Source organism: Aythya fuligula, chromosome 4, assembly GCF_009819795.1.
Source record: "Aythya fuligula isolate bAytFul2 chromosome 4, bAytFul2.pri, whole genome shotgun sequence".
NCBI classification, from domain to species: domain Eukaryota; kingdom Metazoa; phylum Chordata; class Aves; order Anseriformes; family Anatidae; genus Aythya; species Aythya fuligula.
In genome coordinates this window covers 30170924-30198824 of record NC_045562.1, presented here as the reverse complement: position 1 = coordinate 30198824, position 27901 = coordinate 30170924, and positions in this window count along the sequence as shown.

Here is a 27901-nt window from a genome sequence, read left to right as displayed (position 1 = left end):
CGTTTATTACCCTACATTATGTTTCAGAGTGAACCTTTGCCTTATGATGAAACTCATCTTAGATTCTCCTGAACAGTAAGAAGGGAAGATTAAACAATATAAAATTTGATAAACCCCAAAGAGCACACTTCCATGTGTTTTTATGTGTACCAGATTATGCTATCACTGTTCTCTGTTTGCCTTGAAAGTCATGCTGTGTGAAGAATGGCCATTTTGATTTCTTTGGAGAGGATCAGAATCAATTCTACAGAAAAACCTTGACTAGAATACTCCTTGCAATGCACTAGTTTTGTTTTACAAAGCACAGAGCTCAGCAGTTTGCTAGCTAGTCTTGTCATTATTAACCCCAAAATACTGATGATGGAAAAGACTTCTCTAGGGTTATTCTCTCTGCATATTCTCTGTATGATACTTCTGTATTTAACAGCAGCCAAAATGGTGTCACATGTAGAAAGCCATGTACACTTCTTTGTGAAATAGCTTTTACGTTTTTGACAAGATCTTGTACTACAAAAGTACCCAGCTGCCATTATTATCAAATCACAATGTTTTGCATCTCTTTGTTATTTGTGATACTTTTCACCTGGCTAGCCTGGACAAGACTAGAGACAAGCCTAACTGGGGATGGGGAAACTTCCCGAGAAATCCCCTCTGGGCAGTGAAACCAGAGAGCAGATGCAGAGCATGAGGAGGCAGCTTTCAAGGGGAGCTATATGGCAAAAAGGAAGAAGTTCAGATCATGCACTCAGCTGATTTTACATGAATGTTCAGGACTCATCCTGTTTGTGAAAGAATTAATTGATTCTCTGAGGAAGATGAGTGGGAGGCACTGTGGACAGCCCATCATGTTCAGTGTCACACTGAGGGTTCACTCTCTGAACTGAGCACTGCTGGCCAAATTCCTTGCTCCCTGAGCTGTTGCAGCCTGCTTCTGCTCTCCTTAATTTACATGTACTTTCTCTGAACAGGCTATTAAGAAAATGAAAGAGAAAGAGTGGAGAATAAATTTGTTGTAAGAGAAAGATTGCATCATCAATCGAGAGAGGCCAAAGAGAGTGGTTATAAAATACAATTTACACCATAACCCAATTTTCAGGCAAATATCAGAACATATGAGCACAGCACCAAATTACATGTATTATGACAAGAACATTGCAATGTAAGAGCAGGCAAAATAAAGTGGGAAAGAAAAGCAAGGTAGGTGTTAAAATCCTTAGGAAGGAGTTGTCTGACACCTTTCTAGCTGGGAAGAATAAATGAAATATCCTTCTCAGAGTGTCAGTGCCACAAATACAGAAGCAGAAATCAGTTAAAAATCAGGTTCGGAATCTTGGGCATCACATGGGTGAAATCCTTTGATGTGCTGAACAGGACTGTATCTGACATTGGTCGAGGCCTACCTTGGTCAAGGCCTACCTTTGTCAAAGCCTATCTGTGCTATTAGAAAGGGATGTGGCTCTCGTCATTGTCCCATGTTTGCTCACTGTTGGGGATTGCAGCAGTTTGGTGAAAGCTGACCCCTCATAGAATATCCATGGTGTGTCCCTCTAGCAGCCCAGTTTGTGAGGAGGAGAGAAGACGAACTCCCAGAGACAGCCCTGAGTGGTGGTCAGCCAGGTCTTGTCCCATCTGTCTCTCCTTGCCTCTGTAGGTGATATATGCTCAAACCAGAACCCTTCTCCTCAGCTTGCCTCAGTAACACACTCATTAAGAAAGCAAAATAAGCTGAAATCAAGTGAGATGGTTTTCAGATTTGGAAGTGCCCTGTCTCACTAGGGAGTCAAGAAGCAGTCATGCTACCAGAAGACACCACAGCATTTACTCTAAATTATAATGAGTTTAAACTTCAAAAACAATGGCTACTGTTACTGAAAATCCTATAATCTGTGCTTTTCATTCAATGAGGCTGCACAGGTGCTCCTGTAACTGCAGAGTATATGCTGAAATGTGTTTGTGAAGATACAAAACCAGCTGGCTGTCACTTGACTTTATGTTAAAGTGCAGTGGAGAAGAGCACAAAATCTGGTAGTATCCCCTGGCACCCTAAGGATTTACCATTCAAGCATGTGGAGATGGGGAAAATGGTCCTCTCAGACACCTCTTCTCTGTGACTACAGCATGAAGGAGTGTTTCCTAGCCAGACTTTGGGCTGTCAACAAGTACAGATGGCACCTGAGTTTGTCCATGTCCATGCCATGCAGTTTCTATCCTGCGGTGAAAGGGGTGTGTGCTCACCTGGTGGTCCTGGTTGTTCCTGCTGAAGGAGGACAGCATCACCGGGCTGAAACTGAGCCCTTGCACCAGCCACAGCCACAGTCTCCATACAGAAAGACGAAGAACCAATAAAATAATTTACTCCAGTGAGTTCCTTAGACTCTTTTCAAGATGGGTTTGCTAATATCCATCGCATCATTGCTCCCTACTTCTTACATTATCAGCACCCTTCCCTAATACCAAACAGCAGCAAAACTCAAGGCTGCCCAAAAGACTTCTTATTTCTTTTGGTTTAACCTTTGGACCACCATCCTCAGCCCACCTGATAATGTCTAACCATCTTGCTCACACTTGCAGGTGTTACCTAGGGGATCCTGGTTCTTATGCTGACACATTGCAATTTGCATCAGACAGAGGCACAAACAGCACCAGAGGCAGCTGTTTAGAAAGGATGAGCCTAAGGCTCAATTTTTTGTCAGTGGATATGATTTTTCCTTCTTTCTCTAATGATAGCAGTGCAGTCCCTACAGTGGGCACAACTCAGTGGACAATGCCAGATTGAAGGTGCTTACATTGGTATACATGTAGATTACCCCTTGCTGTTATTAAGGTAACAGATTTTATGTTCCTTAATTAGGAGGAGAATGTCTCCAATGCTCCAGCCACCTATAAGAAAGAGCACACATTGCTGCCCCAGCTTCTTGTAACTAACCCATGAGGTTTCAACAGCTTCCCAAATGCTGACTAGGGAAAAGAGACAATAAAGAAAGACCATTTCTCACGTTTTTCATGAGCAGGATAGGCATTCAAAAACACGTCACAAAGAAATGGCAAATCACACAGCAGGATTTCACTTCAAATAAGTTCTGGAGTTAAAATGTGAATAAGTAAGGCCTGGATCAAGATACATGCTGCTTGGTGAAACTAGGAGGGCAGTTTGGACTCTGGGCCACAGGAAGGAAGAAGGTGCTGGAGGTGGCTGGAGAAGGAGCTGGCTGGGTTGATCAACAGAGCAATGGGGTTAAAAGCAATGGGAAGAAGACACAGAGAGCTGGCCTACATGGATTGTTTTTCTTTGGTAGCAGCAAACAATTACCAATGGTGACATTCAAAGCCTGCATGGTTTCAAAAATGATGACCCAAAATCTGTTTCTGAGAAGTTATAAGCAGAAGGGAACCTTCTCCATTTACATTTTACTGTGTTAATAGCTTGTCAAACCCAGCCAGTTCTTAACAGCATGTCTTCTGATGAAAAAGTACCTACTATTTAGAGTCGGCCAATGTAAAAGTGGTAACAAAGCTAACTTGGGATGGCTTTGGTTTGTGAACCAGAAGAATTGACAAAGGATATTTTTGCCTTTTAACATTTGACATTTTTGAGACTCATTTTTCTTCTACACCATTACCTTCTTAGCTTGAAACGTAAGATGTCACCATGATAGAAAATACATGCAGGGAAACATTCATTAAGATACTGTTAAAATAACATCAGAAGCAGTAATGTTCCAAATTTGGTGTGACACAAATACTTTTACTAATTCTGTAAAAGCCAGAGAAAAGTGTCATTCTAAGTGGATATTATTATAGTTTATATACCACATCGTGCAACAAATCTAATTTTTGCAGCAAATGTTAAGCATGAAACAAATTAAAAGTGTTAGGCTGTCTGAATAACAGCTAATCAAATTAAACACTGTGACCTGGCAAGGTTCAGAGGATGAGCAATAAGCAGACGCACCACATAACCTTGTTCAGTGCAAGGGGGCATACGGCTGTTCCCAAAACTGGCAGAGGAGGATGGTTACACCCACATCCCTAAATAGACACCCTGATGTGACTCCATGGATGAACCTCTCTCCCATGTGTTGTGCAGTGACAGGGGTTGCCAACAAGGGGATCAGACTCATGTGGGAAGTAAGGAGAGAGCCTCAGGATTCATCAGGTTGATGGTTGGACTTTATGATCTGTAGAAAGAGAAAATATAAAATAGCATGATAAGTGGTGATGTTATGGCTGCATATAGGCAAAGTGTTTTCCTCTGGTGCCTTTGCTAAACAACACTAAACTTTGGTCTTTTGGAGCCCTGAGGAAATATGATTAAGGAATATTTCTTACTTGAGATGTACAAAAGAGATGGACAAATGTTGTAGAAGCAATTTCAATCCTGTCTTTTCCCAACCTTTTAACAGTTGTCTTAACAGTGTCAACATTTATGTTTACTAAGTATACACAAATTCCCATGCCCCTATCCACATAGATATGTGCCCTGAGAAATCTGTCTGCTATTAGCCAAGACAGATCTCTGATGTGTTTATACTTTTATAGAGGGCTGTGCGCATACAACAGGTTAGGCAGGAGGAGACCTCTGGAGGTAGCTTGGTCCATCCTCCCTGCTCAAAGCATTTTTTTCTTTCTAAAGACAAAAATTTAATGTTGATTTTTAAAAATTTCCAGTTGCACATCTTCCTTTGCACACTCATTTATGCTTCTATTAAAAGGTACATTATTACAGAAACTTCTGCTATAGGAAACTTATACAGTATATTACCAGGACTTTTAATCTATCATGAAGCTAAGATAAAACAGGACGACAACTTGTTATTTAGAAAATTCTGCATGATCTAGAAAACATGGAGTTTTCTTCTACCTAGTCTAAAACTAAAGTCAGAGAAAATAACCTTGTGTTCTCCAGGTAGATAACAGCAAATTGTATGCATTCACCTTTCATATATAAACAGGTCCACAGTACACATTTTTAGAAAACAATCTAAATTATCAAGCCATTAATAGCAGATGAGATAGACAGTATTAAATAACAGCACATAAACTAGATTGTTATGTTTTTTCTGGAGCATTTACATTTTCCAGGACATTTTTTTTCCCAAGAGGTAGGACATTTTGTCTCCTATTTTACAAATGTGGTATGAAACAAAAAGAGGAAAAGCACTCCCCGCTGCCTGCCTCCCCCAGCTCTCTAAGGAGGAGACTCATCATTGCACATACAAGAAAAACAGCCACCCACACACTAGAGCCCTTCAAGCAGAAAGCACCTGACAGGAATTTAAAAGTAGGTTTTCAATGGTGAAGTTGGCAGCAATCTACATAAAAGCAGTTCTTCAAGGAAGGGTATTATGTGATATGAATTAGATGAATGTATTAAGTTCCTCCATTTTTAAAACAGTGGAGTCTAAAATCAGATTATTTTTATCATGATCAAATGTTTTGTTTGAAACAACTCATGCCTGCATATGAGGAATAACAAGGAAAATATAATGGAGAACAATATATTTTAATAAAATGAATTTTTACTATCACTCAAACTCTTAAATTTATTAAAAATCTCTGTACTAGCTGCTTGAGTTTTCAAAAAACCCACTATACACAAATACAGCGGTACACATAAAGCATTTAAAGTTAAATACGTCAAATGAAACAGTAAGTAAATATACATAAAATAAATAAATATATTTTATGTAAATATACAGCAATTTATTTTTATTTTATTTTTTTTTAATTTTTTTTTATAACAGAAGGTGAAGTGTTTGCAGTTTTTGCTTTTAGCAACAAAATCCAGTGATAAGAATTACATTAGTTCTTCCTAAAGGTTTGCAGGTCTTCATATGGACATTTTTAAAGCATTATATTTCTTATCCTTTAGACCATATGGCTACATTAAATACTTCTTGCTTCTGACTCAGTTTCTTCATCTGTAATTAAGGTGGAAGGAAACAATTGCTGATGTTTAAGACCTCACTTAAATTTTACATTGCTATTGCATGGTTTATATAACCTGAACCTAAGCAGCTTTCTTGGTTTTAATTTTTTCCTTGTTTCTTTTAAAACTAAAGCTAAATAATAACCTCTGTACCTAGATTGTTATTTTTTGTTTTGTTTTGTTTTCTGAAGTGCAAAGACAACATTTTTAAATGGCTTACTGATTTGCAAGTTATTGATAACTGAATCAGGAAGCTAATTTCACACTGGCTTTGCTTCTGGACTCTGTCTGGATCTTCCACATGTCAAAGGCACAACAACATAAGTCCCTTTCCTTTGATTGAGAGCCCTCTTTTTACACTGTTTGTAAGTAAAATAAAAACTGATCTTCTACATTGCTTCACTGGTTCTGAAAATTTCTTCAACAGCACTGACTCAACACAGTTTTGTATGGAATATCTGAGGATAACTGAGATTTCTTTTGCCTACCACCTCTCGTATAATTTAGCCCACAAGCTGGTGGTGTTAACTCTGAAATTCAAGTTGCTGTGCACACCTCCTGGGGCCAGACTTTCTGATATGCTAAACATCTGCAAGAGGATGGTGTTATCTGCAGGTTTACTTAGCATGGCTTCTCATCCATTAATAAGGAAAACATAGATTTCTCAATTATTTATACATAGAACAACAATTTAGCAAGCTCCTTATCCTTCTGGCACTCATAGAAAACCGTTTCTCCCAGCTACCGTCTTCTTTATCTGTACTATACGTCCTTTATAGGCATGGAGCAGAGTACTGCACCTTGCTAAGAGAAGCTACATGTCCTCTCCTTAGTGATGCCTGTCTGAGTCACTGCTGTGTGGACATCTCTGCCTTTAATTGCAGCAAGGCTCCTGTTGGCTTCATAAGTGAGAAATACACTCAGAGATATTGGACAGACAGGCAGTTTTTTGTGGTTTGACTAGCTGGCATTTGTTACAGTAGTGTCAACTCAATAGCTTGTCACTTGCAGCTGAATGGAAATAATGTGTACACTGTTCAAAGCTTGCCAGCCTTGTTCTGGACCATCCAATGACAAATTACGGTTCCTGCATTTTTATACGCCACTATCTCTGAAATGATGGATCCATAACTATGGAAAAATTTCAAAAGCTTGGGATTTCCTGTGGTATTTGCTTCTTTGTGCTGATTTGTTACCCATAACCCTTTGGGACTGACCGGGGTATACTGGTCAATACCAGGATCCAAGCTTTTTACAACTGAGATGAAAAGGAAGTGTGAGGACAAAAGGGCGGGTAGTGATGGTGAAGGACTATATCTTATGTCCTAAATGACAACCCAGGTTACTCTGGAGTATTAAATTGGAATGTTACATGAAAGCATTAAATAAAAAAAAAAAAAAAAAAAAAAAAAAAAAAAAAAAAAAAAAGGAAAGAAAAAAATAGGAAAAAGGAAAAAAAAAAGACCATGGGATACACAGTCCATGCTAAAGTCATATTCTAAAGCTTAATTTCAGGTATGTCACAGATGTCTCTGCTTCTTGTCAGAACATAACAACAGCAAGGACAAGCTGCTGCTGCAGTTTGAACTCCTCAACCTGTCAGTTACACATTATTTTGCTATACCCATTTCTAAGCTTTTAACAGGTTTCTTCTGAGAAAAAGGTGAGAAATAACTTCCTCTCTAACCAGCTGAATGTAAAATGAATGTAAAACTGACTGAGACTTCTGTGAAATGTCAAATGCAACACCTAGTCACAAAAAAAACACAATAGGTAGTGTTGATAAATGCAGGCACTGCATGGCTTTGTTGCCCAAACATGGGTAACATGCAGTTATTAAATTATTTAGTTCTTCTCTAAGAATTGTTGAAGTGTCTGTAAGTGATAACTACCTACAACAACCATTCTGTTTTGTGTAGCAAACATAAGACACATGCACAGTTCTCCTAGAGTCTATCACTGATTCTCACAGATCTTCCTTAGAAACTCACTTCTTCCATCAGTTGCAAAACAACAAAAAACAAAACAAAACAAACAAAAAACAACAACAACAAAAAACAGCAACTCCAAAACACCAATGTACACTTTGTTTATTATAACGGACAATTATGTTACCACAGTGATATGCGGCATACCATATAAACAGGTTAAATCAAATTCCTCTTCATCATTTTTCTCTTCAACAGTGTGTCTGTTATATAGAATTAGGTTTCAAGATTTTAGTACCATTTGTAACTCATAACTGGGCCTCAGCATCACATGGACCCTCACTGTGTTACAGTTGTGAAGACACATAAACATAGAGATATTGCTCTGGATCTAAATTTATCTCATGTTGAACAGAAAGGAAAGATGCTTGAGAAACTGGTATGTAGGATTTGCAGCACTGAGCTGCTATGCCTTTTGTATGTCCAACTCCTACAAAATTTTGAGATTTCTGAAAATTCATTAATTATAACTCATTCTTTACAGGTTTAGTTGCAAGGGGTTAACCTTAGTTGCAAGGGGTTAACCTTAAAGAAACTATACTCCTGTGAGTGGTAGGCTTTATCTGTTGAGAGGTACAGAATGGATTAGAGACTGCACACACCTTAAAAGCACAGAAATCAATGAATAATCTATTTCAGGCTCAGATCTTTTTTTGTTTTTTCATGCCACCAACCACCAAAACAATGCCATCTGGGAAGTTACTCCCACTCTAACAAACTGCTGCATCTCTAGCAGTTTTTGACAATAAAATCCTGGCTCCTGCTTCTGGACAGCATGACATTTCTCATCTCCACAAAACATTCCTTCTGCCTGGTGGAGTAGAATTTTGGAGGAAAGATAAAAGGATTACATGGAACTAAATGAAAAATAAGAGAATCGCTCTTTATAAATATTTTAAATAATATCCTGTGTACTTTCCAAACATCATATGTGATGAATGACTTACAAATTTAAATAAGAGTTAGAAGATGTGCAATTTGACTTTCTAGTATCATAAAGGTCTAATCTTGGGGAACTTTCTACTAAGCTACAGGGATTTTTTTTTTTCCTTTATTTAAAGCCTCATCCAGAAATGAGTTATGGATTGCACTGCAGCACATTATCTGTAAGAGTAAAATTTGGCAACTCTGCAGTACACACATTCTCTGTTATGACTTTATAAAATGCCCTACAAACAAATATTACAAATATATAACTGATGTCTGAGTTCTTAGCCCGTAAAGAATTCCAGTGCAGCCAAAGCACAAGTTCCAAAGCATTTGATTTCTTGTAAAGAAGGATGAGGCAATTGGTGTTGTTTGGGTACAAGGCAAATTGCCAGGAGAAGCTAGTATTTTATTTTATTTTTATATCTCTGGCTGCCATTAGTCATTGGGCCAGGATGAAAATTTCTGCTGCTACATAAACTTCATGGTTGCATTTAGGCATTTGGCACTTCCACAGCATAGCAATTTAAATCACCTACTCATTTCAAGGGTTGTTCCACCATATTTCCTATTTTTAGAAAGGTTATTAAGGAGAAGAAGATAAGGCATGGAGTTTTCTTAATCAGTCTGATTGCAGACTTGAATGTGATACTACAAAGACAGTTTTGATTGATGTTATGACATCACAGGCCTGCTCATTTTATTTCACTTGTACCATGTTCTGAAGCAGATGAGATAAAGTAGACATGAAACTTAGGACAGGGAGTTTGGTACTTTACAGGGATTCAGCTCAATACCCGTAATACTTACAATGTGGCCACTCTTCTTTTAAATTCATGTAGATCTGTAATGGGAGTTTAAAAAGTATTTCTGGTCTCATTTCATCAAGAATGAACTGAAAAGTCCGAATTTCCAGGAAATAAGACCTCAGATAAAAGCACTCTTATTTAAGCTAAATCTAAATAAAGTGCTTGGTGCCTAGGAAATGGTTTTGCAGGGGAACACAGCAAGAAGAAATAGTTCTTTTGGGGAGTGGATAGATGCATGGGTGATACTGCCACCCCTCTATATCAAAATCCTTTAGAGAAGACAAGATTGAAGAATTGACTAAGGTTTTATCTATAAAAAGACAAAATTACTTGTAGCTTTTCAAGAGCCTGGCAGCTAACTTGAAGAGAGAAAATCAAGACAAATTCCACAGATTTTTCCCTTGTTTATGTGTACACATATATGGCTTTTAAAATGCTTTCTCTCAGGACTTACTAACAAAAAGCCATGAAATTAAGGGAAAGCATAAAACTGAAGTAAGCATGATAAATCATGGTGTCTGATATAACTAATATCAAAATAATATTAAACAGGTTCAGTGCTGCAAAAGTCTAAGCAGTTACTAGTCAAAGCAGAGTGTGCCTGACCTCCTAGGAATTACCAGTTGAAGAGGCTGTGACTAATTAGTCTATGCATCTACACATCCATGTCTGAAGGAGAAGACTGGATGGTAACACTATTAGCAAAATGCTTAGAGAATGCACTGAACAAGAGGAATAAAAGAAAAAAAAAATACCTTTGTGCATATAGAGAGGATAATCATACAAATGTTGCAATATTGATTATATAAGGCTAACTGCTGTATTTATTGTTAAATTGTGCATCTACAAAAAAGGATACTAGAGGTGCTATTAGGTCATTTGGTTTGTATTAGGGCTTTTATTTATTTTTTTTCACCTTTTAGTTTTCCTTTTGGAAATCTTCATTGTGCACAAGATAAGATCCCTGCTGATGCTTCTATAGTTGGGCAGGGGAAAGGTAGCTGGCACTGGTGCAGTTCTCCACTTCCAATTGTACCTTGTTCTCTTTTACCATCATCTTCAGGGTCCTCCTTGCACCGGATATCCATCATCAGTATTGATGGGTTCTCAGAAATTCTCTGCATTTCCTGATTTTGCAGAAGTTGTGTCTTTCCTTTTTTTTACTTCTCTTCATTTTTTGCCTCTCCTGGCTTCTCAAATGGCAACTCTTGATTTGGGGATTCCCAGCTTGTGATGCAACACGTCTGTGGAAATTCCGTTATCATGCTGATTTCTCCCAGTTCATGTCTGTCAATGAAAGTCCCAGGCTTGCCAGAATCCTAGGTAAACTTCTCCATGTTAGTTGTATTAATGTTTATAATCTGGTTAACTATTTTTATGCTTCAAAAATCCTTCTTCTCTCTGTTTTACTCTCTGCAGCAGATCAGCAGATATTGATTTATTTCAGGAGAATATAGAGAATCATAATTTGGCTGTTAGCATCTGTAGTGGGTTTACGTGGCAAGGTTTTGGTAGCAGGGAGCCATAGGGGTGGTTTCTGTGAGAAAGATCTAGAAGCTGCCCCATGTTTGGGAAGGGCCCCATTGTTTTCCAGATCCGAGCCAATAAGCGATGTTGTTTTGCGCCTCTGTGAGAGCATATTTAAGACAGGGAAAAAAAACACTGCACCAGACAGCAGCCGGGAGTGAGAGAACAGCCTTGCAGGTGCCAAGGTCAGTGTAGAGGGAGGGGGAGAGGTGCTCCAGGCGCCGGAGCAGAAGTCCCCTGCGGCCTGTGGTGAGGACCATGGTGAAGCAGGATGCCCCCTGCAGCCCATGGAGTACCACGGTGGAGCAGGGTTCCACGCTGCAGCCCGTGGAGGAGACCACGGTGGAGCAGGTGGCCCTGCACTGACGGAGGCTGCCACCTGTGGAAGACCCCTGCCGGAGCAGATTCCGGGCCGGACCTGTAGCCCGTGGAGAGGAGCCCATGCAGGAGCAGGTGACCCGGCAGGAGCTGCTGCCCGTAGGGGAGCCAGGTTGGAGCAGTTTTCTCCTGAGGGATGGACCCCGTGGTACGGACCCATATCTGGAGCAGTTCTGGAAGAGCTGCTGCCTGTGGGAAGCCCACGCTGGATCAGTTCATCAAGGACTGCATCCCGTGGGTGGGACCCCACAGCACAGGGAACGAGAGTGACCGAGAAGGAGCGGCAGAGAAGAAGTGCTGTAGACTGACCATAACCCCCATTCCCCCGTTCCCCTGTGCCGCTCGGGGGGAGGAGGTGGAAAAGGGTGGATGGGGGGGAAGGTGCTTTTGGTTTTTGTTTCTCACTTCTCTCGCTTGTTAGTAATAGGCAATAAATCTTACTATCTTCTTATGCTGAGTCTGTTTTGCCCGTTACAATAATTATTGCGTGATTTTCTCGTCCTTATCTCAACCCTTGAGCCCTTTTTTCACATATTTTCTCCCCGTTCCTCTTTGAGGAGGGGGAGTGAGAGAGCGGCTGTGGTGGAGCTCGGCTGCCCACTCAAGCAGAACCACAACAGCATCCTTCAAGGTTTCTTCCTTGTGCAGACGCTCTTATGATATATAGATTAAACTCTCTTATGTAATTTCGTTTTCTTCTTTTGGTGCACCATGATGATCCCATATTACCTACATATTTTATGTTTTACTTTATATTTATGTTTCTTGCCTTCTTTTTGATTTTCTTAACACTTACTGTTGTTAGCTTCAGAAGAAGTCAGAAAAACAGGTATCACACTGTTATATCATAGGTGTAATTTCTAAGCTTGTATAACAGAGCTTCTCTATTCTTGTTGCGTTATAGGCTATTTCTAACTCAGCATCCATATCATAGATGTATGTTTTTTGAAATTACTCTTGCCAAAGTCTTTGATGACTATTTTCATGCAAATGCACAGTGTGTGTAAGAACTCTGCTTCCTCTTCAGCCTTCAGAGCCTTTATCCTCACTCCCTGAAGCTTCAGCAGCTTTTTCTCCTGGATCTCTGTAATCACTCCTTCAGCATGTACTACAGCAGTTGCTTCTCTAGCTGTTTTGTGGTGTCTCACATGGCTCTGTCCTGGATCTTTTCGTCTTTGTAAAGTTTATTTCCTCATCATCTCATCAGCTGCTCATCTCAACTATTGCCTCTAGGGGTGTGAATCACACATCTGCCAGTCTCATCTTCTCACTGTGGCAACAACACAACATCACAACTGTTATATCAGAGGTCTTTCTTTTCTCCATCCAGAACTTTCCTTATTAACTCTTTCCTCATTCATTACTCATCAGTCAAGTCTGCAGATTATTTGACATTTTTTCTATTATACCAGTGTAGATCCTTACATACATATAAACTCTGTAAATACATTTGTGTCTTATTCCTAGACTAATATCTTATTTTATCCTCACATCCAGCAAAAACAGGCAATAATTAGCTTATATCTGGAGTTTTCTCCTTCTCCTTCTCCTTCTCCTTCTCCTTCTCCTTCTCCTTCTCCTTCTCCTTCTCCTTCTCCTTCTCCTTCTCCTTCTCCTTCTCCTTCTCCTTCTCCTTCTCCTTCTCCTTCTCCTTCTCCTTCTCTTTCTCTCTCTCTTTCTCTCTTTCTCTTTCTCTTTTTGCTGCAACCTGAGGTATGAAGCACCTCTCCTATGAAGACAGGCTGAGGGACCCTAGAGAGGAGAAGGCTCCTGGAGACCTGTAGCAGCCTACTAGTACCTAAAGGAGGCATACAAGAAAGCTGGAAAGGGGCTCTTTTTCAGGAAGCGTATTGATAGAACAAGAAGTAACAGATTTAAACTAAAAGAGGGTAGATTTAAGTTAGATATTAGGAAGATTTTTTTTTTACTCGAAGGGTGATGGCGCACTGGCACAGGTTGATCAGGGAAGCTGTGGATGTCCCATCCCTGGAAGTCTTCAAGGCCAAGCTGGATGGAGCATTGAGCAACCTGGTCTAGTGGAAGGTCCCTGTCTGTGGCAGGGGTTTTGGAACTAGGTGGTTGTTAAGGTACCTTCCAACCCAAACAATTTTATGATTCTATGAACTTCTTCCTTTGTCTTTTGTAAATAAAGTATAGGACTGCCCATATCTACTGAGAATTCGCTGAAAAATCAGATCACTTAAAATGCAAGAAACTTGTGTCCCTCTTAAAAGGCCTAAACATTCTGTCCTCCTCTAATTAGATATCTAGTGCTTTTCACTGAAGAATGATAACATTTTCAGTTGTTTACTTTTTAAGTTCCTGTGATATTTTTATGCTTCTCCCAAGCTGTAACTCCCATGTGGGGGATAAAAGCACCTTGTTGTCATCCATCAAGCTACGTTATCATGACTCAAGCACTTCGTTTGTTCTTGATGTGTAGTGAAAAATAACACATTACTTAAATAACTGACATGTTGAGTTCACTGCCTCTTGATATTTTCCCATGTGCATTCTTTGCACATCTCATCTTTTACCTAGAAGGCAAGCTGACTAGGAGAAATAACAGTATAGCTCTGTTTTTGATAAACAGCTGCTCCTGTGGTTCAGTCTTAGTCCACACCTAGAGTCTTTTGAGTATACAAATAAAAGAGCTGTCAAATAAAAATAATAGTTGAGAGGTTTTTGTTGGTCATTCCCAGTGGTCCAGCTCATAGTGAAGGAAAAAATTAGGTTTGTCCTTCAACACTTTGCAGTAGTGTGCTGTTCTGGTCCATGGCATAGAGGTATTCCACTGAATTTCCTGTCCTCCTGAAGCACCTTGACAGCTTCCAACATTAAAAATGCATTAAACCTGGATTAAACCCAGGATGAGTATATAATTTATTAGCATAAGATAAGTATAGAGAATCAATTAGTACTCATAGCAAACAATAATAATGTATTGTTTTTGGCATTAAGGATTACATTAGTTTTTGTTCCCTTTTCTGTTAAATGTTTCTCAAAAACATAACACAATCAGGTTACCTGTCATTAAAAAAATGGAACCAAGGTTCTTTTCAGAATTTTTTTTATTCATGGTGATTCTTGAAAATCCTTAGAGATTGTACTAAGATCAGATATTTTAGGGTCAGGCCAATTTTAAAAGGACTTTTTAAAGTTGTAAGTGATACCCAACAAACAAGTTGCTCCCTTTTACAATTCATGCTTTTTCTGGGCCCATTCACTTATTGGCATCATTTAAAACAAAAACAAACAAACAAACAAACAAACAAACAAAAAAGTGCATATTTTATTACATTTGAATTGTGCCATTTAAGAAGAGTATAAGAAATAGATAATTTTATTTCAGGTGATAATCACATTAAAAACCTTTAATAGAAGGCAACATAAAATGTAATATATTTACTTTAAAAGCTAGAAGTTATTTTGAAAATGACTATCTATGGATTTCTTCCAGTCCACAGAAAGGCAAAGTAGACACTCCAACCAACAGAAAATGTTCAAGGGAATAATAAAAATAAATAAATAAATAAAGCTATTTAGTGAAAATGAAATAATCTGAAAGTAATAATGCTAAATGAGAATGTACAACAGAACGAATAAATTGCTTTGCAAATTACTCAGCCTTTTCAACTCTGTAAAACCATTAATAGTGGTTGTTTTCATTACAATGATCTTATTTTGCAATGTGAAATATAAAAGGTGATTGAGAAGATTCTCTTACAGAGAAGATCTGAACCATAATGACACTCTTTTACCCTCCCCCTAAAAAAACAAGCATTTCCCCTTTCATCCCTACTCCCAGAAACATATGTTTTAATCTTGTAAGAAGCTAATGAGCACCTCTTTTGGATGGATTCTTTATTGGTTGAGGAATATAGTTTGTGACTGGCTTTTCCTGAACTTGTTTTTTTTTGTTTTTTTTTGGTTGTTTTTTTTTAAAGAGTTTAAACGTTGCAGATTATAATGTCTCCAGTTCATCCCATTACCAGCTATTGAACTGCCAGCTGTGACTACTAATTCTGTCAGCCCTAAGAACTACTAGAAACAATTGTGTTTTCCATGTCAATGTTGTATCAACATTACAAAGTAATTCCATGTATTTTGAGCTCTCAAAATCTTATCTTATGATGAACGTGCTGTCTGAAGATGAATGGGATAAACTTCTAATACCTTACAACTCACCAAGCATTTGATGATTTTTCTGGAAAATTCTGAAGTATTGTTCTGCTCTATTTCTGAGGAAATTTTGACATCTTTTGTTCTAAGGGTTGACATAGCTGTTTTTTTCCCTGGCAGCTGAGAACAAGAAGTTGAGACAAGTTGTGAATGATAAAGGCCTTACACTGAAAAATGCTGTGAAAACACCGTGACAAAAGTGTACCATGAGGTTGGGTTTTTTTTGCCTTTTTTTTTTTTTTTTTTAAACCTCTGCTCCAGTGGAGTTCTAATTTTGGGATCTTGATTAATATTGTGACATTCTTCCAAAGAACTTAAAGGAATGTCATAATACAGGAGGTAGTAATTAGATCAAGCTAAATGGGGCACTTGTTCTGGTAACTTACAGGGCCAGTCAGTTTCAGATTTAAGATCATCTGATAATATAATTGAACTTAATTTACCATGAAAAATAGGCTTGATGGATATTTTCATGCTACAAAGTTAGTTGATAGCACAAAGAAAAAAAGAAAAAAAGAAAAAAAGAAAAAAAAAAAAAAAAGGAAAAGATTTGTATCAATATATTCTTCATTATAATGCTCCCTATAGGTATACTGCCCTCCCTTTAAAAAAATAAAATAAATTGATGTTTTACTAATTCCATGCATGCATATACTCTCATATCTTCTTTCATAAATAAATTCCTCTTCTTATATTAATATGCCAAAAATTCTTCTTATATTAAAATATGCCAAGGGTGGAGTAATAGACAGACAAAAAACAAACAAACAAACAAACAAACAAAAACTTTCAAAACACTTTTTAAAAAGATGTTTTTTAGAGAAAGAAAGAAAGAAAAAAAAAAAAAACAACACACAATTAGATTTCTCTCTTTGCAGGTGAATCAAATGTAAAATTTTGGTGAGATATTGTTGAGGTTGTATTATCTCTTCCTTTTAAATTCTTCCTTTTAAATGCAATTAGCTTCTAGTATAAATTATTCATTCAGTTATTAGTTCAGTGGTTTATTTAATAAAATATGCTGTCAATTATATGGCAAAAATTAATAACAAAAAGTCATGTTAGCTTTTAAGGTATCTCCACTTTGAGTAGGACACTGGATGAGATGGCATTAAAATATTATAAATATTTTATATTTATATATAAATAGATAATAGATAAATAATAGATAAATATATAATAGATAAATATATAATAAATAATATAATAGATAAATATATAAATAGATAAAATATTATAATAATATTTTATAACAATATATTATATAATTAGATTATATAAATTATATAACATATATTATATATAATAATTATATTATATAATAAATAATCATAATATAATATATAATATACAATATAATATATATAATATGTTTAATGTATATTTTATATAATATATTATAATTATTATATATAATAATTATATTATAATTATATAATAATATATTATAATTCTAGGATTTGAATTTTTAGGAAGAGAAGTTGGAAAGTAAAGACTGGAACCTCAGCAAAACTAAATAAATATTGAAAAGTTTTAGTATTCTTGGTAGATGAAAGAAAGTGAGATCACAGAAGCTGATATAGAAGAGATTTGACAGAACTCCTAGGGAAAAGGAAGAAAAAGAAAAAAAGGAAGAAGAATGCTTTCTTTCAACACGGAACAAAAATACCATACTAAAATAAAGAATTTTCTGTATTTCATCACAGAGAGGAATATCTAGGTAGGTAATGTGTCTTTAACAGTGGTAATTTTCTAAAATCAGACTCGAATGAGTCCTAAGTATAGCTGTTTAAGCATATGTTATGATTTACTACAGTATTTGTAAATATTGTAGTAAATCATATTTGTCCCTTCTCAACTGTTGATAATCTCAGGCAGATGAAGGAAATAGATTTTGAGCTATAGAAATATTGCATTTAATTGATAAAAGAACAAACAGAAATTTATATTTGATAATTTTTCTCTCTCTGCAGCTAGAACCTAAAACGTGTGATCTCTTTTTCTCATACAAACAGAGATCTTAAGTGAAACAGGCAATGGGTTAGAAATTATGCTAAAGCCAGGCTTTCAGTAAAATGCCGAGAATGTGGGATTCCTAAACTAAAACATCCAGATTGTAAACATAGATTTTGTGTGACCTCAAAGGGACCACATCATTGGCATTTGAAACTGAGGTCTAGAGAATTCATCGAAGGAACCACACTCGGATGTAACATTTCTGGTACGCCAGCTGGGGCTGAAGATAAACACTGGCTTCAGATGTGCATGTCTGGAAAAGTAGAGTGTCTTGCTCTGAGCTTCCCTGCAGAGGAGATATGCTGCAGGGCCACTGCTAGCATCTACTGATGGGGAGCAAGTGTGTCACTTATGCCAGAGACCTTCAGGCCTTGGTTAGCATTGCCAGCAGCTCCAGTTCCTGAAGCTATAAACATTGCTGACGTTGTCTAAAGGAATAAAATAAAATAAAATAAAATAAAATAAAATAAAATAAAATAAAATAAAATAAAATAAAATAAAATAAAATAAAATAAAATAAAATAAAATAAAATAAAATAAAATAAAATGCCCAGGAAGACCTTACAAATGTGCTCCTGCACCTGCAGCTGTGTGCTGGGAATGGATGCAGAAACACGGATGGATGTAGAAACATGTGGCTGGTTTCTCATGAGCCAGATGCCAATTCAAAATAAAGTTATCTAACACTCATTATGGAACCATCCTGGGGATTCACCACCAGCCTGGCAGCTGGGGGAAAAATAAACAATGGGTGCTGCTGCCTCCAAGAGGCTGCAAGGGGTCATGTTCATGCAGTCAGCACTCACCTGTACCTTACCTGTCCCAACACACATTTCAAGTTGCATAAGGGAGTGGCCAATGAGGGACTACCCTCCCCCAGACTCAGCTCATTCATATACATTTACCTTAATAGTAACATGCTTGAATTCCTTAACAGGGAGTAGTCAGAATATGAAGTGAGGATCCTGCTTCGTAAGGTGATCTGTAGGTCTTTGTTTTGGTATGGTACTTATTATTTTCTAGCTGAAAAATATAGCTCAGGAGTAATGAGTCAGGCTTTTTCTTTTGTATCTGAAGGCACAGTAATTATATTCTCCATTCAGTTATCATTAGTCTTCAATGGGGAAAAAAAATCCTACAGGCAGTTTAGGAGGCTGGGCATGTTATCAGTAGAGATGGAACTACAGGTTACCACTCCTGTAGTGTGTGACTAGGTGAAACTCAAATCACAATATCCTTGGCTTACTCTCACTTTTCATAACAGCCTCAGATATCTTGAATAAGGTAATCTATCTGAATTCACCCCGTAAGAGTCAAAATCAAACTTATTTTGAAACTTGGTAACTTTGAAACTGACATTGAAATTTTGAGAACTCATCCATAGTTTTGGTTTTGAAATATTTTCCTATTACTTCCATTCTTTCACAAAAGGAAGACAATTACTACTAGAATCTTGGTTTCATAAGTAAGTGGACATTTTACCTCTGTCTTTACTATCTATGATAGTGTGCATCACATGAGTGTCTGCTAGGAGCTGGTCACGTTACAGGATGATGATGCATTCTAAACTTCATACAGAATTTGAAGTCAGTGGTAGCATATTTATTTATTTATTTTAACTGCAGTGTAGAAACCTGGAAGTAACATTTTTAACAAAGGAATTTGAAGCTTTTCCTTGACTGATTTCCTTTTTAATTTTCAGTGTAGTATTAGACAACAGTTTGAAATAGAAGGATGAGTGATAAAAATTCTAAATATAATTCCCTTCTCTATTATAAAGACTATATATGTTCCTACCCTCATCCATACACGGACAATTAATATGTCTTTCTAATCACTCATTCCTTCTGTTTCAAAAGAATAAAAGAGGTAGCACTTAACTAAGTGTAGAGCTGCATGAAAGAATTATTTTTGGTGATTAAAAACTGTGGAGAAAAAATAATCTAATGACAAAAAAAAAAAAAAGAATATTAGCAGATCCACATTTTCAAGCGTCTGAATGACACAAGGAACAAGTGCACCATTATACAAAGTTGTTTCCTAGAACAGAAAATGGATTGAGGAAAATTACTTATAAAGAATTGCTATCAGGTTGAGTAACAGTGGAAAATTATAAGATGTTTTATAGAGCAGTCAATGAATGAGGTAGTGCATTAAGACTGCTGAACAACCATTTATCTTAGGGTTAGCATGATATAATGAGTTTGTTCATTTATTCATGAGTGAGGTATATATTTACCTAAGGGTGGTAAACATAATGAAACAAAACAACAAATCCTTTGTTTGCATTACCTTTTGAAGGTAACTTGCTAAATCCTGCAGGAAAACTGTCAGCAGAGGGATTAGCTGCACATCAGAACCATTGCTCTTTCCTGAAGACTCTCCTCCTGGCTGAAGCATTAACTCCTCAGACCTGCCCTGTGCCTACATCTTTTGCAGGAATAACTGTATTACTCAGCAATGTGAGAAGAGTTGCTTGGCTAACATTTGGCAATAGACAAATATATTGCCAAAGTGTTTTTTTAAAGCTTGTTGTGTTTGAGGATATGGCTAGGCTACTATGATAGCTTTTCCTTTTTCTGGTAGGAGAATGAATGACCTCAGTGTGTGATTGGTAGAAGATTAAGCTGAGCTTGTTGCACTGATGTATTGCTAAATCACTCTTAGTGATCTTGGACCTCATTAATTATTCTCTTATGTCAACTTTAGGTGCAGCCAAAAAAAAAAAAATCTCTTAAAAATTTTGTGTCATTATTAATATTTCAAATTAGTACATAATATATTCTCAACTGCTGCACAAATCTTTAAGTTTTATCAAACCAGTTACAAACCCAGAGGAAATCAGAAGAGGGAAACCATCAGGTCTTACAGTTAAATGCCAGGCTGTTGGCAGGTTCTTTTCTAGTTAATTAAGTACCTTAATTTTCTCAGGCGAGAGGCTGGAAGCAGAGTCCTACTGCTGTGGCACATTCTCCATGTCCCTCACATTAAAGTATAAAATACAGTACTAGAGTTATAGACAAAATATAGGAGTCTGTGTGGTACATTAAAGACTGTGAGGTCTAGGAGCTGGGATATTCATGTTTTGTAGCAGAAAATAAGGACTTCCTTATTAAAACATCTAGTGGTATGTGAAGAAGTAATTACAGAATCCTGGCATTTATTTAACCAACATAAATGTTTATTGATTTATAATGTGTATTCCATAAAAGGCACCCCACAATTAAGTGCTCCTCCATTTCAAATTAACACAGCAAACTCAAAGTCTTGCCCCATGCGAGCAACAACTATAGCTACTGCATCATGTGCATTAAGTTTCAAATGAAAAAGCATGGTCCCTTTAGCTAATAATCTCTCCAGTTTGGCCTGATTGATTTACTGCACATCATTTGCTGCTGCTTTCCAAATAATCTGTATTCATGCCAATAAAAGACAGTGTCAACAAGTGCAATAATAGTGCACTTGTTTTTTCACCACTCCAAAAAGAAAAGACATCCTGAGTTCAGAGGGATCCTGAAAGAAATACTGTTAATGAATGGCCTTCCCAGCTGTATGCACTATGGCAAGCAAAAAGCCTCCCAAAGAGTGTTGCATAACACTGCATCAGATGTCACCATTGACACCAGTGTAATGGGCACAGGATACAGGTTAGCACAGAATAAGGCCTAATATCTCTAGTGAAGCCAGAAGGTTTTATCCCTGTAGGCAAAGTGATACTGAAGAAACACAAGATAATTCTCATCTATTTCAGCTCTAGTTCATCTAACCTAATGGGAGTAAGTAGTTATGCAAACTCTGAAAAGCAGGAGCAAAGAGAAAATTAAGTTCTGTAACCCTTCACAGATGCTTTTAGGCTCCAACCCAGAATAGTAACTCTCTCCCTGAAATAATAACCACTCCCTGTGTCCTTCACAAGGGCATTCCACATTTTCAGAGTAGTCTGAATTTTCTTTCACACTTTCCTCAGCCCTGGACCTCCTGCAATGGGATCTGATTTGGCATCATTCTCCACTAGGCTACCCATGCCATCTGGAGAAGAGGCTTTCTGCAGAGTGAATGAAACAGCTGCAAGAGTGTTTTTAGAGAGGGAAGTGAATAATGTGGCAATAGAGGATTTTCAACCATTGGAGACTTTCTCCGAGTATCAAGGCACAGATTTTACTCCCTGTTGAAATGAGGCAACTCCATTCATTACACAGACAGCTTCTTGTACCAGAGGGTGTTGGGATCACTGGACTTTTCAACTACTGCCAGAGGCTTTATCCAAGGGCCACTATTTTTCCATGGTTATGTAAGATCTACAAAGTATTATTTAAGACCTTCTTTACAATGAAACCCTAATGAAGATCAGAACTTTACTGAGTTGTATCAGAGATGACATCATTTAGCTTGAACAATATACGTTGTAAGAAGCAAAGATGAGTATCTGCCAAAAGGATTATGGATGCAGGAATATTCTTCAATTAAGAGGAAATATATTTATTAAAAATATCACAAGGATTTTCTGATGAAGATTTTCTGATTCTGATTTTCTGATGAAGAGTCATAAAGTAGTATTTTGGTGCTCAGTAAAACAAATACCAAGTTTCAGCTTTTTTGTAAAAGCCTTTACATTTCACAGAGGTAAAAATCATTGCTCGAGTTGCTGTAGAATAGAAATAGAAAACACATAGGAAGAAACCGGGATTTGAAGAACTTCTGCCTTCAGCTTAGAAATTATGTCTATTTGGTAAATATTAGACCATTCCTTCTGTGTTCTGAAGAGGGATCACTAACTCCTGTTCATTGGTTTGTTTGTTCCATCCATTTAGGAACAATTTGTCCTTATTTTTAATTTTACTTCCCAGCATGTGTTTTTCTTTATATTCCTCTCCTTTCTCAGAAGAAAAATAGCCCAAAATATTAAGATACTTTGTTTTCAGAAAACTAATGTGCTGTGGTTTTTTTTGTTGTTTTTTTTTGTTTTGTTTTGTATTGTTTTTGTTTTGTTTTGTTTTGTTTTTTAAAGAAAAATATATGTTTTTTTAAACTTGCAAACCAAGCTACTTGTATATTGCTACCCTTGGCAGAACTTTATAATTTTATAAAATTTACATTAGCAATATTTGAGGAATTAATGATTTGTAGAAAGTGATAGAAGGAATCAGTAGAAGTGAATAAAAAATAACTAAGAGAATTAAATGAATAGAAATTCACTGTTCTTCTCCAATGATTATCCTGATCTTTACAATAACTTTTGTTTTACATGATATTTGGCTTCAGTTTAAATTATCATACTAGCTACTCAGCCTTACAACTTGGTGGTAAACTTAGGGTTCAGACGAGAAGCTTCCTTCCTTCCAACCTCAACCATTCTATAATCTGAGACTGCTTTCTAAGGTTGAACTAGTAAAAAGCTAGCATAAACCAGTATAAAAGCAGTATAAAACTAGTTTTATAGCTTATATATATATATATATGTCTATATGTCTATAAGTTCAGAGATGCTTGTTTCTCTAGAACAAAAATCCTCAAAGCTTCCTTATGGTGCTCAGAACCTTCTAATATTATCTACAAAATACACTTTCAGTCTTTGATGGTCACGTCTCTTGGTGCAGTCCAGGATGCAGTTGGCCTTCTGGGCTGCAAGTGCACACTGCTGACTCATGTCAAGCCTTTTTGAACACCCAAGTCTCTCTCCACAGGGCTGCTCAGTGGGTTCTTCTCCATTGTTATAATTTCAGTCTGCTTTCTGTAACACAGGTAGGAGCTGCTTCTCTGTTTTCAAGGTATCTCAAGGTTTGTCTCATTCCAATTATCATCAGCAATGCTGTTTGATTTCTGCTTCTGGCCATCCCCAGTTCTGGCCTGTATCCATGTGTTGTTTTTCTCTTGGACAAGAACTTCCACTCCATGTACAGGAACAGTCTGGTTGGTGCATGTAGTACATGTAAATAGGCAAAGCTGTATGAAAAGTCACTGCCTTTAGTTATCCCATCAAAGCTCTTTGCCTGGAGAACTCAGCAGAGCAGATAGAGTACTGAGGACAGTGGCTACTAAAACTGAACATGTTTTTAATTTGTTGACTGCCCTTAGCTCTATCTGCTAAACTGCTTCTTTTTGTTTAATAATTACAAAAATAGCTAGGAGTGTTTTTTTTTTGTTTGTTTGTTTGTTTGTTTTGTTGTGTTTTGTTTGTTTGTTTGTTTGTTTTAATTCTGTATTTTCACAATGCCCTGTACCCTGGAGTCTTCATCTACATCTAAAGTCCCTAGCTGTTACAATGGCACAGACTACAGCTATTGGTAATAAACACATAGAAGTGAATATAATCTATAATAGACACTCACTAGACTGCAGGTTGTATTTGGGGCAGCAAGGTGGAAAATGAAAAGCCATGGTTGGTTTGTTGGTTCTGAATGTTCCATGTTTGCCTTAAATTGGGAACACAAGAAATGGAAATGAATGGAAATCATTGGGTATCCTGGGAGACCTAAAGGCATAGGACAACCTATAACTTTTCTTCCAGGTTGCAGGTTTGAACTTAACCATTTGTCAACTCTGGGTGGTGAAATTTAGAAAAGCTGTAAATAATGTCATGCTGAAAATAAGACAATGTAACCAAATCAATATGTAGAATTGGGACCAATATTTGTTTTTCTCATTTTTATATAGACTTTTTGCACTTTTTTCTTTTTCTGTATAGAGTGTATAATTTTCTCACAAGTGCATTCTAGAAGTACGACTTTTCATCTGTGCTTTAGTTCTGTTTACTACACATAACAGTTTTTGATAGAAGATTTCATAGAAATATAGAAATGTGAGAGACTTTCCTTCACAAAGAAGCAGGAATCAAACTCAAAACTAATTGCAATATCCATCCACATAAATTAATGACAATGACAAGAGAAATCTTAAGGAATGCAGGAAAAATCTTTTTTTTTTTTTTTTAATATTCTTTTAAAAGCTTGTTTTGTATGAGTAATTGTCAGAGCAAATTTACACAAAACAACATCTCAGCATTTTAGTGCAAGGTGGTAATGATAAAATACATTTTCAGACAAATGGTTTGTTCCTTTTACAGAGCAGTGAAATTATTTGAAATTCTTGTCAGACATTTCTGACTTGTCTAGCACCAGAAAATAAACTGAAACTTGATTTTCACACTTATTTTTAAGGACCCTTAATTAAATAATAATAGTAAGTTTTGGTGGCTGTAGAGCCACCAAACTGAAGAGAAGTTATTTCTATGCTCAGAATGAAAATCTGATCTGATTTGTATGATGAGGGTTTTTTGTTTGTTTGTCTGTTTGTTTGTGTTTGTGTGTGTGTTAGATGAAATATGCCCTCTAGTTAATGTTAAGAGGCAGAAGAGGAAAAAAATTAAAGTCAAGGTATAGATCAGTGATAACAGTGATATTTTAGAGAAAAGTGAATATTGGTCAAATCTTTTATGACTCATAACTGAAAAGCATTGAATCACAAAATCCTCCAGCTCAATTATATGCTGTCTCAGTGTGCAAGTCTTTGATGATTTCTGCCTTTAGCATAACGTTTTATTATCTTTTTTTTTATCTTTTTATTTTATTATTATTTTTTTTTAGCTATTACATTCTACCTGTAAGAGCAGTATAGAGTTTTAAGAGAAAATTAAATGCTGCATGTGAGGGTTAACTCTAGCTCTTTTCATGCTGTCCCCTGTCTACGCTTTGTTCCAAACGTATTATACGTTTGCATAAAACGTAAAGCAACGCAGTCATTCATTCTTCACGTCCTATAAATCATAGTCTTTCCTCATTACACTGGCCATAACATGCCAGTCCTTTTGAGTTATGTTGTTTACACGATGTTGGCAGCAGGAACTTGTTTGAAACCAAAAGAATTTTCTTTAAATAGTAACCAAACTACAAAGGAAAGTGAGCAAAGATCGTTAACCTGTGGAACAGGCATATTTCTGTTTTATTTGTTAGCTTGTTTTCTTTTGATTGAAAAAAAATTAGACTCATGGATAAGACTTTCATTAAACAAACTCAGTAAAATCTCTAGAAATGAATGAGTGGAGGTCATGATCTATAAAATGCATAGCATTCAGTAAATTCACCTTATGTATGGCTGAGGGCTCTTTCAGAAAGGAAGCCATCGCATTATTCTGACAATATTCTGTATTCCTGTCTAGCAAGCTAAGTGTATGCAATATGGGTGTGCAGTTATCTGTCACTGATTAATATTGTAACATAAGCCATGTGTACCTATAGGTTCAGTGTTATTAAGTGCCATAACAGCTCTTCAAACACCATTCAATACAGCAGATGTGCTAATACCAGCTACCAGGCCCTGTAGTCTATACCTATTTTGAAGGACAGATCAGAAATTGCTTCCTGATCTACACTTGCTCATATGTTCCACCTAAACTTCAGGTTTCTGCTGAGCCTTATTAGAGTATTTTAGAGATGAAACTTGCTTTTTAAAGTGTGTGTGTGTATATACATGTATATATATATATATATATATATATTTTTTTTTTTTTTTTCCCCTGTATGTGGTCTACTATCTATGTTAGCCACTTTATTAGCTGAGATGTGCCTCAGGTAAGGATTTAATAGTCTTATCAGAAAAGAAAAGGAGTTTGATTAAAGGGGAACAGGTGTGACTTGTAGAATACTTCTTTAATACTGTGAAACCTCCTGAAGAAAAATTCTGACTATCTCTGATTGGAGATTATTTGGATCCTTTCCCCCCCCTCTCAAAATCTTCTTATATATTCATGAAATAACAAATAATCCAAATACACTTATTCTTTCAGTACAATCCAATGCATTTCTCAGTTGTTAATTTACCCTTTATGATACTATATTTTTTCCAAGTAAAATAGGACATATGTTTTAAAGTATTTGCATACTTATATATTTATATTTATATTTGTATTTGTATTTGTATTTATTTATATTTGTATTTGTATTTATTTATATTTATATATATGTGAATATTTGCTTAATGGTTGAAATAAAACCAGGTAATCCGTCACGTCAGTCCTCTTAGCTTCTCCTAGCCTTTTCTAAACTCTGCTTCTCTTTACCTTAGCTTCTTCTCTATCATCCTTTTACTTTTTGTGTAAAACTCTAATGCTATGAGCTTGTATCTGTGTAGATAGTAGCAGAGAATAGAACCAATGGACTCTGAATTGGACACACACAAAACATGAAACAGAGACCTCTGATTTATTTTAATCTTTACTTCTTGGAGAAGAGCTATGTCTGAGGTATGGTAACATGGAAAAAGAACAAATATGACAGTAAACTAAGAGCCTGATGGTTCCTATTTCACAAAGCATTCAGTTGTGGAGTAAATGTCTCTAATAATAGCTATACAGTATGTTATAAAGCATGTGAATCAATCATTTCTAAGGTGATTATTAGGTTTCATTAAGACTTATCTTGCAATTATAAATATTTCTAAATGGTCAAGTACATGGTATCTGAATGTCAAATTCCCCACTATTTTGATTTCAAAGTTTAAAGCCATCTGTAAATAACAGCAGTCTTGAACAAACATTTGTTATAAAAGCTGTGTCCTGGGGTCACAGCTTTTATATATTTTCTTTTGAATGGATAGTATTTTTTATTTATTTAAATTATTTTATTATTTAAATTATTTTATTGTTTTATTATATATTTTATTTTAAATTATTATTTTATTTATCTATTTATTTAGTCTCTATTTTTAAAAGAATCTCTTTTGAAAGGAACCCATGTATTTGTCAGTGATATTCCTTTTTAAACTGTCTTATTTTTAAAACAAATTTCAAAAATAATATGGAGGATAAGTCTTCTGTTAATCTACTCTCTGACACATTTTGAAAGTACAATGAAATATATTCTACATTACAAAGCAGTAACATGCAATATTACGATGCATTGACCCTCACTAACACAAACATCCATAATTTTAAACTTGTATGTATTTATTTGCATATGTATATATTGTCTTTCATGACAGAATATAAAAAACATATTAAAAACATCTATCAATTAAGCAACAGTAAAAACTTCAGGGAATGTAATGGAAAATTTATTTAGTAATATCCTGCCATCTAACTGGTATCAAATATGTTATAGCACACTGTAAGATTTCTATGACTGTGTCTGCTTCCAGCTACAGAATTCTGA